At 40.4% G+C, this 17,938-nt stretch overlaps 1 protein-coding gene across 1 annotated transcript in view; it reads left to right on the top strand.

The window, feature by feature from the left end:
• The window catches only part of CPA6 (carboxypeptidase A6), a gene marked incomplete at its 3' end in the record, with an annotated part of 380,639 nt that overhangs the window by 324,990 nt on the left and 37,711 nt on the right, over positions 1-17,938 (top strand). The gene's annotated exons all lie outside the window — the stretch shown is intronic.

Raw genomic sequence — 17,938 nt, forward strand, 5'->3', positions numbered from 1 at the left:
CATGGTGGCACACACTTGTAATCCCAGCATTCCAGACGCTGAGACCAGAGGATCGCTGTTCGCAGACAACCTCAGCTACTTAGTGAGGCCCTCTGCAACTCAGTGAGACCCGGTTTCAAAATAAAGAATAAAAAATAGGTCAGGGGCTATAGCTCAGAGTTCAAATGCCCCTGGGTTCCATCCCCAGACCTGAAAAAAAAAAAAAAGAAAAGAAAAGATAGCCATTGGTAGGGCTCTACTAGAAGATCAAAGTTTTTATGTATATGAAAACCTAATAAAGAAACATACAGGTACCTTCTAGTTATAATTTGTCAAAAAAAGTAAAAGGTTCTCTTTTAGCATGTAAAAATCAAATATTTGGATATATCAACCCAATACTGAAAATTAACAATGTAAAGAAAGATGTAAAAGCAGGAAACTGGGGAATATTTGTCAGTCACAAAACAAAAACAGAAGTGGTGGTTGGTGGTATAAATCTGGTTAAACGTTTTCATCCTTTTTGTAAGAGAAGGAAAGAAAAATTCTGTAAAAATGAAACTGTAAAGAGCTGCCCTTTCCAAGCCTATAGTTGGATCCCTCAAAATACAGACCCTTATCTTGCCTTCGTCTATCTGCAGTTACCAAAGCTGTCATGTCCTTGTCTACGACCTACCTCTATGCCAACTTAGGTGCCACTCACACTGGAAATGAATTTCTGCTATATTCCATGTTTCACTGGATAAATGTTACTTACCTTCCAAGTAGAAGGAAGTAAACCCTTTTGCACAAAGAAGCAGGCAAGTAGAGAGGAGAAGAAGAAAATTAGCAGTGGCTAGTCTCATATTTGTTTTTTGTTTTTTTATTGAACATAAATGGTATACATTTAAACTATACTTGGTGCCCTCCCCACCCCCACCCCTGTTTTCCCTTCCCCCCTCCCACCAATGATTGTCCAGGGTAACCATGCCATATTCATAATTTTACACATATTCAGATGTGGACCCTCATTAATCAAGTTCAGTCTTCCTCCTCCCCTATCTTTCCATTCAAGCTTTGCTGGTATTTCCCCTCCATTACCTGGAGTACCACTGATATCCTCTACGTTCCCTAATCTGGGCATATTAGAGGAAACATATGTACCTTCTCCTTCTGTGCTTGGCCGATCTCACTTAACATAATGCTCTCCAGGACTTTCCATCTTCTTGCAAATGATATGATTTTGTTCTTCTTTGTGGCTGAATAGAATTCCATTGTGTGTATTTCCCAGAGTTTTGAAATCCATTCATCTGTTGATGAAGACCTGGGTTGGTTCCATATTTTGGCTATTACGAATTGTGCTGCTATGAACATAGTTATGTATATGTTGCTATAGTTCTCTGGATTCAACCCTTTTGGAAAAATACCCAGGAGTGATATAGCTGTATCATATGGTGGATCTATTCCCACCTTTCTTAGGAATCTCCACACAGATCTCCATAGTGGCTGAACTAGTTTGCACTTCCACCAAAAGTGCAAAAGAGTTCCTCTTTCCCCACATCCTCACCAGCATTTGTTATTTGATTTCTTTATGCTTGCCACTCTGACTGGGGTTAGATGGAATCTCAGGGTAGTTTTGATTTGCATCTTCCCGATGGCCAATGATGTAGAACATCTTTTCATGTATCTATTGGCCCTTTGTATCTCTTCTTTTGTGAAGTGTCTATTTAGTTCATTTGCCCATTTCTTGATTGGGTTGTTTGCTTTGCTAGTGTAGAGTCTTTTGAGCTCTTTGTATATTCTGGATATTAGCCCCCTATCAGAGTGGTGGCTGGTAAAGATCTTTTCCTATTCTGTAGGCTTCCTCTTTAGGTTATTGATAGTTTCCTTTGATGAGGAGAAACTTTTTAGTTTGATGCTATCCCACTTGTTAATTCTTGCTTTAATTTCCTGAGCTTTGGAGATTTTGTTGAGAAAGTTACTGCCTGTGCCAATATGTTGTAGTGTTGAGCCTATGCTCTCCTCTACTAACTTCACAGTCTCAGGTCTAATTTCTAAGTCTTTGATCCATCTTGAGTTGATTCCTGTGCATGGTGAGATATAGGGGTTTAGATTCATCTTTTGATAAATGGTTAGCCAGTTCTCCCTGCACCATTTAGTCTCATATTTGTAACAGAAAAGGTAGGAGAAAGAAAAATTCTGTAAAAATGTAACTGTGTGGGCCGGGCGTGGTGGCGCACGCTTGTAATCCCCACGCTTGGGAGGCGGAGACAGGAGGATCGCGCAGGTTCGAAGCCAGCTGCGCTGGCGTAAGAGACCCTGTTTCAGAAATATAAAAAATAGGTCTGGGAGTGTAGCCCGGAGGTAGAAGGGCTTCCAGGAACCCCAGTATCACCAAAAAAAAAAAAAAATGTAACTGTTTGGAGCTGCCCTTTCTCAGCCTATAGTCAGTTCCCTCAAAATATAGATCCTAAACCGGGTGTGGTGGCACACACCTGTAATCTCAGTATTTGGAAGACTGAAACAGGAAGATCACAGGTTCAAGGCCAGCCTCAGCAACATAAAGAGACTCAGAAACCTAGTGAGAGTCCATTTCAAAATAAAAAAGTAGCCGGGAGTGGTGCACATACTTGTAATCCCCGCACTTGGGAGGGGGAGACAGGAGGATCGCTCAGGTTCAGAAGCCAGCCACACTGGCTTAAGAGACCCTGTTTCCAAATAAAAAGTATAAAAATAGGTCTGGGAGTGTAGCCCACAGGTATAAGCATTTCCAGGAACCCCAGTACCAAAAATAAATAAATAAATAAATAAATAAATAAATAAACAAACAAATAATAAATTAAAATTAAAAAGAGTTAAGGGTAAGCCAGTGTGGTGTTGTATGCCAGTACTTGGGAGGCTCAGATGGGAAGATCACAGGTTCAAGAACAGCCACAGCAACTTAGTGAGGTTCTCAGCAACCTAGCAAAACCCTGTTTCAAACAAATAATAAAAAGAGCTGGTGTTATGGCTCAGAGGTAGAAAGCCCCTAGGTTCAATCCCCAGTACCACACCACACACACACACACACACACACACACACACACACACACACTAAAAAAAACCACTGGACCCTCTGGAAAGCCTTCCCTTAGTCCTTTAGGAAGGAGACCTATAACAAATTCACTCATTCTGTCATTCTTCCATGCTTTTGGTTCTGTATTGGATGCCACTAACCCCATCTCCACCAGCATCAGACATAACAACTGGGCGTGGACTTAGACTCTTTCACCAAATCCTTCTAGGCAATAGCCCTCAGTTTATTAGAACATAGCAGAGATGAAAGAATGTGTCTCTAAGTTGTGACAGGTGATTCTGCCATTACTAGCTCAATGATTTGTGCAATTCTTTTTACATAAAGCTATAATAACACCCCTACCTCCTGGGGTTCTTATAGGGATTAGAGTAATTTCCATATGTGAAAAGCCTAATTCACTTCCTAGCTCCAAACAATGGTCTAGATATCAGTGACCTTCTTTCGCCACATCCAGAACAGAGTTGGTTCACCTTTGAGCCCTAAGTCAATTGGTAAACAACTTCTTCCCTTTGTGGAGATATTGTGATGATGAGTAATCATGGAAGCTTTAAAGTGCTTACATTTAGTGGGGAAGAAGAGGCTTTATATAAGTGCAATAATGGGATATTATAAATGAGTATTTAGATTTAGAAAGTGTTTTCTCTAAACTAGGTTAAAATGAAAAACATGCTCATATCAGTTCTGTCTGAATATCTGTTTAGCCCCCAATATCGGTTTAGGATGTGTTAAAACCTAATCCTTGGTGCAGCAGAAGGTGATTATGTCATACGGAGCCCTTATACATGGAAGTAGTGTCCTTGTCAAACAGGTCAGGGGACTAGTTTGCCCCTTCTACCATGTGAGGACATAGCTAGAAGACTCCATCTATGAAAACTAAGTTCTCACAAGATACCAAACCTTCCTATGCCTTAATCTTGGACTTCTCAGCTTCCAGAATTATAAGCAATAAGTTTTTGTTCTTTATTAATTATTCTATCTGAGTTACTTTGTTTTAGAAGCAAGAATAATCTACAATACTCCATAAACTAATTTTAATGCTTGTATCGGTACATTGCAATTATACATTATAGTGAGGTTCAAAGTGATATAGACATATTTGCACATAGCATGTGGTTTGTTTCCCTCAGACCCCACCACACTACCCATCCCTCACCATATATATCAGTGATATCGGTGGTGATATTTTATATATGAACATAGCATGATTTTGTGAATCCTCTTTTCCTTTCTCTCTGATGGGGCCATTTGCAATCTCAGAACTCTGTGGATATTCCACTAGTTAGCAAGTGCCTGCACCATATATATGCCCACACATGCCCACAGAGTACCCTGAACAGAAAACCAAGCTGAGTAGCACTAGCAGGCCAGACAGCTCTGCCTGTGTGAAATTAGACTCTGTTTATATCCAGTTGCAAAAGAGCATCTTGCTTCTTTGTTCTTTCTTTGCCCTGCACGTTTCCTTCATACATATTCCTTCTTTGATTTCTGAGCTTCAGTTGTAGTCCCTACCAGAGCTTCTTTGATTCTACCAATGTTTGAATCATTCTGATCTTTCCTGTGATTCTATGGCACTCAAGTTGTATAAGGGATCATGTCAAACTTCAGTTGCAAAATCATCTTGATAGACTATTGTAAGTGATGTGTAGATGTAGACAGCCTGGCTAGGACAATTTTGAACCCTGAGGCCTCCAGAAGATTCAGCTGATTTGACATCAGGAAGATGTGGCCTGCTTCCCTGCCAGCCTTAGATCCATCCCCCTACAGATATGTAACGTGGTCAGTGGGAAAGTGAACCATACTGAGGGAACCACTCCTGGGTCAGGAGACTGAAGTGAGCAAGAAATCCTCTAAGTAAAATTCCACATACACACCATAATATAATGCCCAGGACCATTGGAGACAGTCAGTATCGAGCTGATATAACAACTGTTTCTTTCTCTCGAGTCATTGAGTCTCAAACTTATAGAACAAAACAGAAAACTGCTTTCCACAAAAAAACTACAGACTCCCATATGGTGGTGGTTGTGCTTTAGTGTACCAGCATGGAGTCAACAGGCAGCTTCAATCACACACCTGAAAACAAGTACACCTGTCCAATACTTCTGAGCTAGCTCCCTGGGGGACCTTCAGCCCAGGAAATGAACACCAGTGTCCTGAGAGTCTCCCAGAGGGACATGAGTCAGAGCAGTTACAAAAACCAGGGGTTCATACATCAATTTTGTCCATTCATTGACCAAAGTTAATTGAGCACATTACTCTCTGTTTTTTTCTCTTCCTCTGTGGACTCCTTCAGAATACTGTGAGAAGTGGTTTTTGTAAATCAAAACAATTCTAGGAGAGGCTGTATCCATGAGCATTCTTGCAGCTATAATCTAAAAGACTGACCACATAACTTAAAGGAAAGAAGATTTATATTCTTACAATTTGGGGTTCAGTCCACATGAGGCCAGGAACTGCAGATCTCAGGGCACAGTAGTAGGAAACATAAAAAGGAATAACACAAGGGATGTGCTTCTCACATCATAAAGGCTGGAAGCAAGAGAATGAGGTGAGGGGGGATACATATAAAATCTCCAGAGCCACACCCCAGGGACCAGCTTCTCCATGCATACCCTACTGGCCTACCGGGTACCACCGAGATAACTCCATTACAGTGGATTTATCACCTCCTGGTATTACAGCCCTCATGACTCAATTACATCAACTCCAAACATTAATAAGTGAGCTCTTTGAAGCTTCAACCACTGAATAATCAAGAGTTGCCTTTTCTTTAAAAAAAACATATTTATAAATCATATTTCTGAGCTAGGAGTGAGTGGTGACACATGCTTGTAATCACAGTACTTGGGAGGCTGAGACAGGAGGATCACAGGTTCAAGGCCAGCCTCAGCTACTTAGAGAGGCGCTCTGCAACTTAGTGAGACCCCGTTTTAAAATAATTAATTGAAAATAGGAGTCATGGCATGATGGCGCATGCTTGTAGTCCCACCATTCAGGAGGCAAAGACCAGAGGATCCAGGGGATCTCAGGTCACAGACAGCCTTAGCTACTTAGCGAGGCACTTGGCAACTCAGTGAGACACTGTTAAAAAGTAATAATAAAAAAGACTAATTGGCTGGGGATGTAGTTTGGACGTACAATGCCCCTGGGTTCTATCCTCAGTACTAATAAATAAATAAATAAATAAATAAATAGGACTGGGGATGTAGCTCAGAGATAGAATGCCCCTGGGTTCAATCTCTGGTACCTCAAAAAAATCATATTTCTGATAAAGGGCTTATATCTATAATACAAAATAACTCCCACAGTGTAATGGTAAAAGACAAATTTATTTATTTATTTATTAATGTACTAAGGATTGAACCTTGAAACCAGGAGCATTCTACCACTACACTGCACCCCACCTGACCTTTATATATTTTATTTTGTAATAGGGTCTTGCTAAGTTGCTAAGAGTCTTGCTAAATTGCTGAGGCTTATGTTGAACCTAAAATACTTCTGTCATCCTCCCAGGTATTCCACCGTGCCCAGCTCCAAATTTTTATTTTTTTATTGGTACATTGTATTCATACATCATAGTGGGATAAAAAAAAAACTTTTGTAGACATACATGCACACATCGCCCAGTTACCCCCTACGTGATCCCCACCCCATTCCCTTCCCATCCCTCCTTCCCATGCTTGGCTTAGGGGTTGACATCTAGTATTATAGCAATTTATCCAAAATTAACAATGATAATCTCACATAACAGTTTCATTTGTCTCATACCAAGATTTTGATGACTTAAATATAACATTTCAATATTTCTTTTTGCTTTCTTTCTTACCAGAGAATATTTTTTTCCTTTTTTTAAGATGAAACTATCATACATTTATTTATTTATTTTTCAGAAAAAATCTACCCTAATATGGAATATGAACTCTAGATAACCAAAATGATCTCGAAAAAGAACAAAGCTAGAAGATATATATTTTCTGATTTCAAACTTTATAAAACTACAATAATTGAAACAGTGTAGTACTGTTATAAAGGCAGTATATAAACCATTGGAGTTAAATAAAAGCCTAGAGATAAATTCTTCCACATATTGTCAAGTTATTTTTGACAAAGTTTCCATGAACATTTAGTGAAGGAAATAATAGTCTTCTAACTGAATATTGTTGAAAAATAATAATTACATAAAAAAGAATAAAATTGGACCCTTACCTAACACCATATATAAATATTAACTCAAAATAGATAAAAGACCTAAATATAAATCTTAAGACTATAAAATTTTAGAAGAAAATCTGGGTATAAACCCTCACAACATTGAAATTGGCAGTGATTTCTTAGATATGATCTCAATGGCGCAGGCAACAGAAGGGTAAACAAACTCCCTAAAAAATAAAAATATTGTATATCCAAAGACAATGTAAACAGAGTTAAAAGTTACTGATAGAATGGGAGAAATATTTCCAAATACTATATCTGAAGGTATATTAATATTCCAAATAGAAATCCTAAAAATTAACAACAATAAAAGCAAACAATACAATTTAAAGATAGGTAAAAGACTAACATAAATAATGAATCTCCACAGATAACCAATCTTAGTTGTCTGTTGGATGGAAAATCTTGTTTCTCTGGTTCTGGTGTGTGTTACCTATTTCTTCTTTGTAGTTAATCTCTTTGAGTATTTTCTCTAGCGCTGGTTTTGAAGACATAAATTCCTTCAGTTTCTGTTTGTCATGGAAGCTTCTTATTTCCCCATCTAATTTGATGGATAGTTTTGCTGGGTAGGAAATTTTTGGCTGGAAGCTGTTTTCTTTCAGAGTTTGGAATATGTTACTCCATGCCCTTCTGGCTTTCATAACTTGGTTTGGGAAGTCTGGAGTGATTCTAATTGGTTTGCCTCTGAATGTCACGTGGCTTTTTGTTTTTGCTGGCTTTAAGATTCTCTCCTTGGCTTCCACATTAGTCATTTTGACAATTATGTGGCGTGGGGATCCTCTTCTCTGATCCTGTCTAAAGGGAGTTCTATACGTTTCCTGGACCTGTGTATCGACCTCTTGCTCTATGTTTGGAAAATTTTTCTGCTATTTTTTTCCTTGAAAAGATTGTTAATCCCTTTGGTTTCACCTTCTTTTCTCTCCTCTATTCCAATTATTCTTAGGTTAGCTCTCTTAAAATGGGCCCATATTTCTTCAATGTCAGATTCCTGCTGTCGGATTTTTTTTTCTAAATTAAAAACTATGCGTTCATTTTTTGAATGATAATCTTCTAGGAGCGAGATTCTATTCTCCATGTGGTCTAATCGGTTGTTTGTACTTTGAATTGAGGCCTTTACTTCATTAATTGCATCCTTTATCTCTCTTTGGCTCTCTCTGAATTCTTTTCAAAACACCTCTATTATTTCTACAGTTATTTTCCTGATTTGATCTTCTAGAAATCTCTGCATTTCTGTTTTATCAGGTCCTGATGTTGTGGGGTTGTGGGCATTCCTTGCTCCATTGTTATTCCTCTTTCCCATGATTTCAGAAGTTTGTGCCTTCTCTGGGTTCTTCCCTGGGTCACTACAATTTTACTTAAGGTGCTGTGGATCTCAAGACTATGGTATCTCAGTTCCCACTACTCTTCTACTGGGTTGTATCGCCGAGTCTCAGACCCAGGGAGTCAATCGATACTGCTTTAGACCATGGGGGGTGCCAGGTTGGGTGTTCTCCTATGGTGTAATATCCCTGCCACCACCACTCCCCCACTGGGTCAAGTCCCTGGGAGTGCAGTACTGGGATTTCTCCTCTAGGGGCCCCAATTTGACTCACTGTTGAGTGTGCAGATGGAGCTGTCGTGGACACGGTGAATTCGCTGCTGCTGCCGCCGGTAGCAATATGGCGCCGCTGCTGTGCCCTCGGCCGTGAGGCTGGAGTATTTCTTTTCTGTTTTTGAACTCCACTCTGGGTCCCTGCAGGGTGCGCTGAGCCCAGCCCCCAGGAGCTTTAGGTGCTCTCTGTGCTGAGAAATCTGCCGAATCCCTACCAGCTGTTCCACAGCAGCTCACCTCGGCTTGCTGTCCGCCGCTCCTCTCTGGTGCTTGGTAGGCTGCTGAGTATGTTGATCTGGTGCCGTCCGGTGAATTCGCCACTGCCACCAGCAGTAAGGCACTGCTGCCGCATTCTCAGGCGTGAGGCCGGTTTATCTCCTCTGGTTTTTGAGCTCCATTATGAGTTCCCTTCCTCTCTGGAGCCTGGTGCTGCAAGGCAAAATGGCGCCTGCTGCTTCACGCAGCAGCTCCGGCTGCAGCACTGCGGTCTGGTTTCTGGTGTCTCGTTTTTCCAGCCCTCTTTTTCTCTGTCCTTTAAAATTACATTTTTTGTTTCTCTGCTGATGGTGTTTTCTGGCTATGAAAGGGGCTGATTTTGTGGTAATAGAGATTGGTTGTTAGCGGGGCTCGTAAGCCCCGTTTTGCTCCGTCGCCATCTTCCTGGAAGTCCGAGATTGTTGATCCCTTTTGTTTCACCTTCTTTTCCCTCCTCTATTCCAATTATTCTTAGGGTAGTGCTCTCAAAATGGGCCCATATTTCTTCAATGTCAGATTCCTGCTGTCGGATTTTTTTTTCTAAATTAAGAACTATGCATTCATTTTTGGAGTAATTATCTTCTAGGAGTGAGATTCTATTCTCCATGTGTTCTAATCAGTTGTTTATACTTTGAATTGAGGCCTTTACTTCATTAATTGCATCCTTTATCTCTCTTTGGCTCTCTCTGAATTCTTTTCGAAATACCTCTATTATTTCTACAGTTATTTTCCTGATTTGATCTTCTAGAAATCTCTGATTTTCTGTTTTATCAGGTTCTGATGTTGTGGGGTTGTGGGCATTCATTGCTCCATTGTTATTCCTCTCCCATGATTTCGGAAGTTTGTGCCTTCTCTGGGTTCTTCCCTGGGTCACTATGACTTCACTTAAGGTGCTCTGGATCTCGAGTCTGTGGTATCTCAGTCACCACTACTCCTTTACTGGGTTGTATCACAAAGTCTCAGACCTAGGGAGTCAATCAAGGCTGCTTTAGACCATGGGGGGGTGCCAAGTTGGGTGTTCTCCTGTGGGGAGTTGTGACTATGGTGTGATATCTCTGCCACCGCCACTCCCCACTGGGTCAAGTCCCTTGGAGTGCAGTACTGGGATTTCTCCTCTAGGGACCACAATTTGACTCACTGTTGTTGAGTGCGCTGATGGAGCTGTCGTGGACTCGGTAAATTCGCTGCTGCTGCTGCTGCTGCTGCTGCTGCTGCTGCTGCTGCTGCTTCCACTGCCAATATGCCACCGCTGCCACACCCTTGGCCATGAGGCTGGTGTATTTCTTCTCTGGTTTTGAGCTCAGCTCTGAGTCCCTTCAGGGTGTGCTGAGCCTGGCCCCTGGGAGCGTTAGATGCTCCTTGTGCCGAAAAATCTGCCGAATTCCGCCTGGCTGATCCGCAGCGGCTCACCTCGGCTTGCTGTCCGCTGCTCCTCTCTGGATCCTGGTGGCTTGTTGTGTGCGCTGGTCTGGAGCCGTCCAGTGAGCTCGCTGCTTCCGCCAGCAGTAAGGCACTGCTGCCTTGTCCTCGGCTGTGAGACTGGCGTATCTCCTCTCTGGTTCTCAGCTCTGTTCTGAGTCCCCCTCCTCTCTGGAGCCTGGTGCTGCAAGGGAAGATAGTGCCCGTGTGGCTCCACACCACAGCTCCAGCCGCAGCACTGCGGTCTGGTTTTTTTCTGGTGTCTCATTTTTCCAGCCCTCTTTTTCTCTGTCCTTTGTATTTGCATTTTTTGTTTCTCTGCTGATGGTGTTTTCTGGCACTGATTTTGTTGTAATAGAGATTGGTTGTTAGCGGGACTTGTAAGTGCCGTTTTTTTTTTTCTCCAAATTTTTAAAAAGCATAAATGAAAGCCGGGTGTAGGGGTATACTTTTTAATCCCAGTACTTGAGAGGCTGAGACAGAAGGATCACAGGTTCACAGCCAGGTTCTGCTACTTAGTGAGGCTCTCCACAACTTAGACCCTGTTTCAAAATAAAGAATAAAATAGAGCTGGGGGTATATTTTGGAAGTAGAATGCTGCTGGGGTCAATCCCAAGTACCACAAAAATGATTAAATAGATAAATAAATAATCTGAACAGGTATTTCTTCCAAGATATACCAATGGAAATAAGCACATGAAAAGATGCTCAACATCATTAGCCATTAGGGAAATGCACAAGAATTTATACCCATTAAAATGGCCATAATACGAAAGATAGTAACAAGGATTGAGAATAAAAAAAATTGGAGCACTCATTCTTGCTGGTGTGAATGTAAATGTCACAGTCACTTTGAGAAACAGTTCAGCAGTTCCTCAAAAAGTTAAACATGGGGCAAACATATGATATAGTAATTATACTCCTAGCTAGATTCACACAAGAAATGAAAACATTTGTGCACACATTGACTTGTAAATGATGTTCATAACATCACTCTTGGTAGTACCCAAAAGATGGAAACAACAGAAATGTCTATCAATTGATCAATTTGATCTATTCATACTCTCAAAAAAATTTCTCCTCAACCCTCATAAGTTAATAATTGTGACACCTAAAACAAAAACAGGATTGATAAGGAAAAAACAAGTTTATTAACATATACAGTGTGTACACACCCAGGAGAAACCTCAAGTAAGTGCAACTCAAAACACTGGCTTATGCCTGGCATGGTGGCGCATGCTTGTAATCCCAGCATTTGGGAGGCTGAGAACAGAGGATCACGATTCACGGACAGCCTCAGCTACTTAGTGAGGCCCTCTGCAACTGAGTGAGACCCTGTTTCAAGATAAAGAATTAAAGCTAGGGCTGGGGGTGTAGCTCAGAGGTCGAATGTCCCGGGTTCCATCACCAGACCTGCAAAAACAAAACAAAACAAAACAAACAAACAAAAAAAAAACAGTGGCTTACAACTATCTCTTATAGCACCTTCAACAAAAACAACAAATTTTAAAGCAAAGGAAAGCAGTTAGGCTCTCAGAAATAGAAAAGTAAGTATGTGGAAAACTAATGGTAGATAAGGACTAGTTAGTAATGTTTATTATATAGACTTCTCAGTTTTATTACAATAAGAGAAGGGTGTACAATCATCTCCAAAATTAATTCTGTCCTTCTTGGTAAAGAGGGGAGGGAAGACAACTTTACAAATTTATATTCTGACTTTAGGCAAATAGGGAGAAGGCAGAGATTGTCTGCAATCTGCTTCTTCTTATCTTCAACTGAACAGTCCTTTACATTTTGGGGAGGCATATTATAATCTCCTATAATACAGTGTGATATTATTTGGCCATTAAAAAAAAAAGGAGTGATGACCTGGACATGCTGACATGTGCCTTCATGGTGGCACGCATCTGTAATCCCAGTACCTGGGGAGCTGAGATAGTAGAATCACAGGTTCAAGGCCAGTCTCAGCAACTAAGTGAGGTTTTCAGCAATTTTACATGACCTTGTTTCTAAAAATAAATAGGACTAGGGTATAACCCAGAAGTAGAAGGCCTCTGGGTTCAATCTCCAGCACTCCCCTACACATATACACACACAAAGGAATTTGATGTACTGATACATATTACAGTATGGATGAACCTTGAAAACACTATACTAAGTGAAATAAACCAAACAAAAAGGCCAAATATTTTGTCATTCCATCTCTATGCAGTGCCCAGAATAGGCAAATCCATAATGACACAGGATAGATTCGTGACCATCAAGGGCGGTGTGAGGAGAGAATGAGGAATGACTGCTAATAGGTAAGGGTGTCATTGATTTGGGTTGATAAAAATATCCTGGAATTAAATAAGGCTGGTGATAGTGAATATACTAAAACCCTTCTCATTGTTTACTGTCAAATGGTTAAATTTTATGGTACGTGAATTATAACTCTTCTAAAAAAAACAATAAAGCTATTATGAAATGGTTTTAATTTCCATTTAGGAGCAAGTTGGGCACTTATTTAAAGAAAATAGCTCTTTAGAATATTCAGTTAAGCTGGGCATGGTAGTGCATACTTGTAATCCCAGCATTTCGAAGGCTGAAAGAGGAGGATCCGAGTTCGCAGACAGCCTCAGCTACTACTTAGTAAAGCCCTGTGCAACTCAGGGAAACCCTGTTTCAAAATAAAGACTAAAATATAGGGCTGGGGGTGGAGCTTGGAAGTAAAATGCCTCTGGGTTCCATTACCAGTACCGGGGGGGGGGGGGAAGAATACTCAATTACCTAATCTTGTAAATGAGGTCTGATATAGAGAAAACTATATACTTTTTTACCAGTTTAGTTATATGTGTTCCTCTCCACGCATGCCCTTCTCCTAATTATATGTGTTCCTCTCAACGCATGCCCTTTTCCCGCCACCACCCCTTGACTCTATCCCAAGAATAAAGGCGGGGGCTGTTTGGGTTGTGTAAATGTTTTGACAGGTCCTCTGGGGCAAAGGGGAAACCATTACATACTGGCAGTTTTTAGCCAGTGCCTGTGAAATAACAATAGACGCCACTGGCCTACTTTCTAAAGAACAGGTTCCTCCAGCTGAAGGAAGGGCTTCCGTTTTGAGAAAGCTATACAAGCTGAGAACCTAAGCTGAACTGCTCTGAAAATATAAAGAATTTGATAGGCTAAATTTAGGGCAAGGAGAGAAGGACAAAAATGGAGGTAGCATTGCTAGACTGTCTAGAAAATGAATGGGGGACTCAAAGATGCCTACGGAGGGCTTTAATTGAATTTTTCCATGAAATATGTAAATTCTCTTTTGTGTTTCATAACAGTCACTTTTGGCAGTACATAGTACCATCTCTTCACTTACCCAGGCTTTGTGAAGGTGAATCTGCTCTCTAGGGAGGAGAGGAAATGCTGAGCCTGGCCTTGAGTTATGCTCAATGTGGATTACTTCATATGTTCGGAGGCCATGTGCCCACCAGAATGTGCTGCTTTATCAGACAGGGAATGGCCACCATTAGGCTTATAGACAAGTTCTAGGTAACTTTTGGCTGAGAATAACAAGTAGACGAGATAAAACATCAGCCAGATGGTTGAACTAGACCCTCAAGATTCCTGTCACCTGGATTCATGATGATTCTAACATATTTACATTAGCCCAATTTAAATAAAAACAAATATTATCAAGCACCTTCTGCAATGCAATTTTTGATACAGATTGTACCAAAAAGTCCTGAAACATGTAATGATTTCACATCCAATTCCCAAGGAATTACTTGGGATGCTGGAGAAATATAAAAGGGAAAATCTGTTGACTTAGCCCATTCTTTACTTTGCAACCAACTTAATGTAAAAAGATACATTTGTCACCTAGTATATTCTATGAAAGTTGGCCAAGAAAAGTGTTAATTAGGAAATCAATAAGCTAAATTGCTATGTTTAATTGTGCATTTTGGAAAAAGCAGCCAGAAGAAGTGCACACCTATAATCCCAGTACTCAGGAGGATGAGACAGAAAGATTGTAGGTTTGAGGCCAACCACAGCACCCTAGCAACACTCTCAGCAACCTAGTGAGACACTATTTCAAAATAAAACCAAAATAAGGCTTGGAGTGTAGCTCAGAGGTAGAATGCCTATGGATTCAATCCCCAGTGCCAACAAATAAATAGATAAATAAAGCAATTAAGGATATAAAATCCTGGAGATTTGAAAATTTAGCTCATAAAGGGCTTGCTTGCTGTTGTTGATGTGTGGATAACATTTATTAAGGATTCATTGTATGCCAAGAATGTGTTCGTTGCGTAACATGAATTTCTCAGTGGTAGATACATTATTATTCCTATTTAACTGGTAATGAAACTAATAGAAAAGTCAGAAAACTTGCTCAAGATTGTCCACATGTAGAGCGATAATGGGGGAAAAAATCCGATCACCTCCAATGCCCTGGATTTTTTTTTTTTTTTGTGGTACTGGGGGTGGAACCCAGAAGCTTTCTACCTCCAGGCTACACTCCCAGACCTATTTTATATTTTATTTGGAAACAGGGTCTCACTAAGTTGCTGAGAGCCCCACTAAGTAGCTGAGGCTGGCTTCAAACCTGTGCGATCCTCCTGTCTCAGCCTCCCAAGAGCAGGAATTACAAGCGTGCACCACCACGCCCGGCTTCAATGCCCTGGATTCTAACCATAGGTCTAACCCTGAGAGACCCTCTGCCGTGAATGGTCGCTGTTACTCCACTGTGTGAAAGACTTAATAGCACGTGGCTGCAAAGGAATAGTTTAGGCATCAAAATAATGATAAGACTTTGGTCCAAAATTAAGAAAGTGAGAGAATGGGATTATGTGGCAAGAGAGAAAATAAAGAAGGATACCCTCAGGTGCTATTTCTGAACTTGGTCCAGAGCATGCAAGGAGATTTAATTTAAAAACCCATGTGGTGTCAAAAAGACGGGAATAAATTTTCTAAGGAGGCTTGCTTTCTTCCTTCCTTCCTTCATTTCTTTCTCTGCTTCTTTCCTTCTAGCCAAAAATCGGCATCTATACTGGCAAAATTTATATTATATATATTTATATTGTATATATATATATATATATATATATATATAATCTTTCAATGGAAGTGAAACTTCCAAGGCCCCAGGCATATGGCTGGGATGTGTGCCCCTTGCTACACACTGGAGGCCAGCAAGCACCCCAAACAGGCCTGCATCTTTTTCTCTAGCTTTGACCATTTTCATTCCATCTTCTTCTTCATGTTTGTTTCTGTAAGGATGTCTTTGAGGCCCTTGATAGGTATTTAAATTGATTTCTTGATCATGTAGATGTGTTTGTAGCAGAAGCTTTTATCAGAGTATTTGCCACACTTCTGTCATATTGCCAGAAAACCTATCCATCACTTTAGACATAAACACAATTAGACTCCGCATTGGCCTGACTTCTTGATGTTCTCAGGGCCTTCTATCAGCACCATAATTATGTGTAAAGCAATTTCACCTGCACCTAATCAGATAGAGCCCACCAATGCCTGACACCTGTCTTTCTTCTTTGCTGCCTTCTACAAGTCATGATATTGCAAGAACAATAACATCATAGTTTTGAAAGAAAAGTTTTAAGATTACAGTGTGTAGACTTATGAGATTTATTGCTTTTATTCCACAAGTAGTTTTAAATCCTGTATCATAACCCTAACGATGTCTGGGAAGCAACAATAAATGTGGAAACTTGCAAGAAGTGGTTCTTATTGATGTTTCTGATTTTGTCCTTGCATACATTTTTCTCTTAAGTTTCTCTTGGAATGAAGTCTGTAGTGCTCACTATGGAGTGAACTCCCCATACCACTCCTTCTGGAGTGCCTCCTCATATTGCAGAGGCCAAAAAGATAGAGACTGCCTTCCCTGGATTTTTCTTTTGCTTTGTGATTCTACTATCCTATCTTTTTCTATGCCATTATCATCTATGCTGCTAATCGGTCCTTTTAAAAATAATAATATGCCTGCCGGGCGTGGTGGCGCATGCTTGTAATCCCCGCGCTTGGGAGGCAGAGCCTGGAGGATCGCGCAGGTTCAAAGCCAGCCATGCGCGCTGGCTTAGGAGACCCTGTTTCCAAATAAACATGTAAAAATAGGTCTGGGAGTGTAGCCCGGAGGTAGAAGGGCTTCCAGGAACCCCAGTACCACCAATCCATCATCATCATCATCATCATCATCATCATCATCATCCTATTAGAAATACTAGTAGACTGTTTTCTCTATCACATTAGCATTACTTGGCTAGAGAAAGATTTGTTAGATTAGAGGTGAACATGGTGGTGCACACATTTGTAATCCCAGTACTTGGGAGGCTAAGACAGAGTGATAGCAGATTCCCAACCAGCCTTAGCTATTTAGTGAGGCCCTCTGCAACTTAGTTTCAAGATAAAGAATAAAAAATAGGGCAAGGGGTATAGATCAGAGGTAGATGCCCTTGAGTTCAATCTCCAGTACTGCAAAGAGAAAGAGAGAGAGAGAGAGAGAGAGAGAGAGAAGAGGGGGGAGGGGGAGGGGAGGGGAGGGGAGAGACTGTTAACACATTTTTGCAGACTTCATTCTTCTCGGGATAGATCACAGACTCAACTAAATATCCTGTTTCTAAGTTTTATTTTGTTTTATTTTGCAGCACTGGGAATTAAACCCAGGGGCATCCTACCTCTGAATTATATCCCCAGCCCTTTTTTATTCTTTATTTTGAAACAGGGTCTCACCAAGTAGTAAAGGGCCTCACTAAGTAGCTAAGGCCTGCCTTGAACCTGTGAACCTCCTATGTCAGCCTCCCAAGTACTGGAATTACAAGCGTGTGCTACCATGCCCAGCTTTGTTTCTAAGGTTAAAGGAAAATACAAAAAGTTTTCATGTTCTTCTCTTCACACATATGCCCCAGCTAATGTATCACTAAAAAGAGCTTTTTTATAAGTTGCTCTTAAATTTTTATTTTCTAATGTAGATAATAATTACATGCAAAAAACATTTCATTTTCCTGCTTTATGTTATGTGACCCCACAAATAGCATGCACAGATACTGTTTAGATAAAATTTTTGTAACCACAGATTACAAATAATGTTTGGTGCTAATTATGTGTGTGTACATGAAATGGCATATCATTTTTATTTCTCTGATCATTCATGAGAGTAAATATGTAATAATTTTCATTTGAAGGACAAGATCTAGGTATTTGTAGCATCCATTCCAACATTACAAATTAATACCTTTGCTGAAGTTGTTAATATTGATGTTAAAAAAGTAAATGTTTTTCACAAACAACTCAATTTGAAAGTCAGAGAAGAAAGTAACACATAAAACGAATATTTTTGAAAGGAGGCATGGGGGAGGTGGCAAAATTACTCCTTTGGTTCTTGGGACACTGAGATGTTAAGTTTTTCACTTGGAACTGATTTTTAAGTCCAAAAGTGT

The sequence above is a fragment of the Muscardinus avellanarius genome (assembly GCF_963383645.1).
Source record: "Muscardinus avellanarius genome assembly, chromosome: 4".
Lineage (NCBI taxonomy): Eukaryota > Metazoa > Chordata > Mammalia > Rodentia > Gliridae > Muscardinus > Muscardinus avellanarius.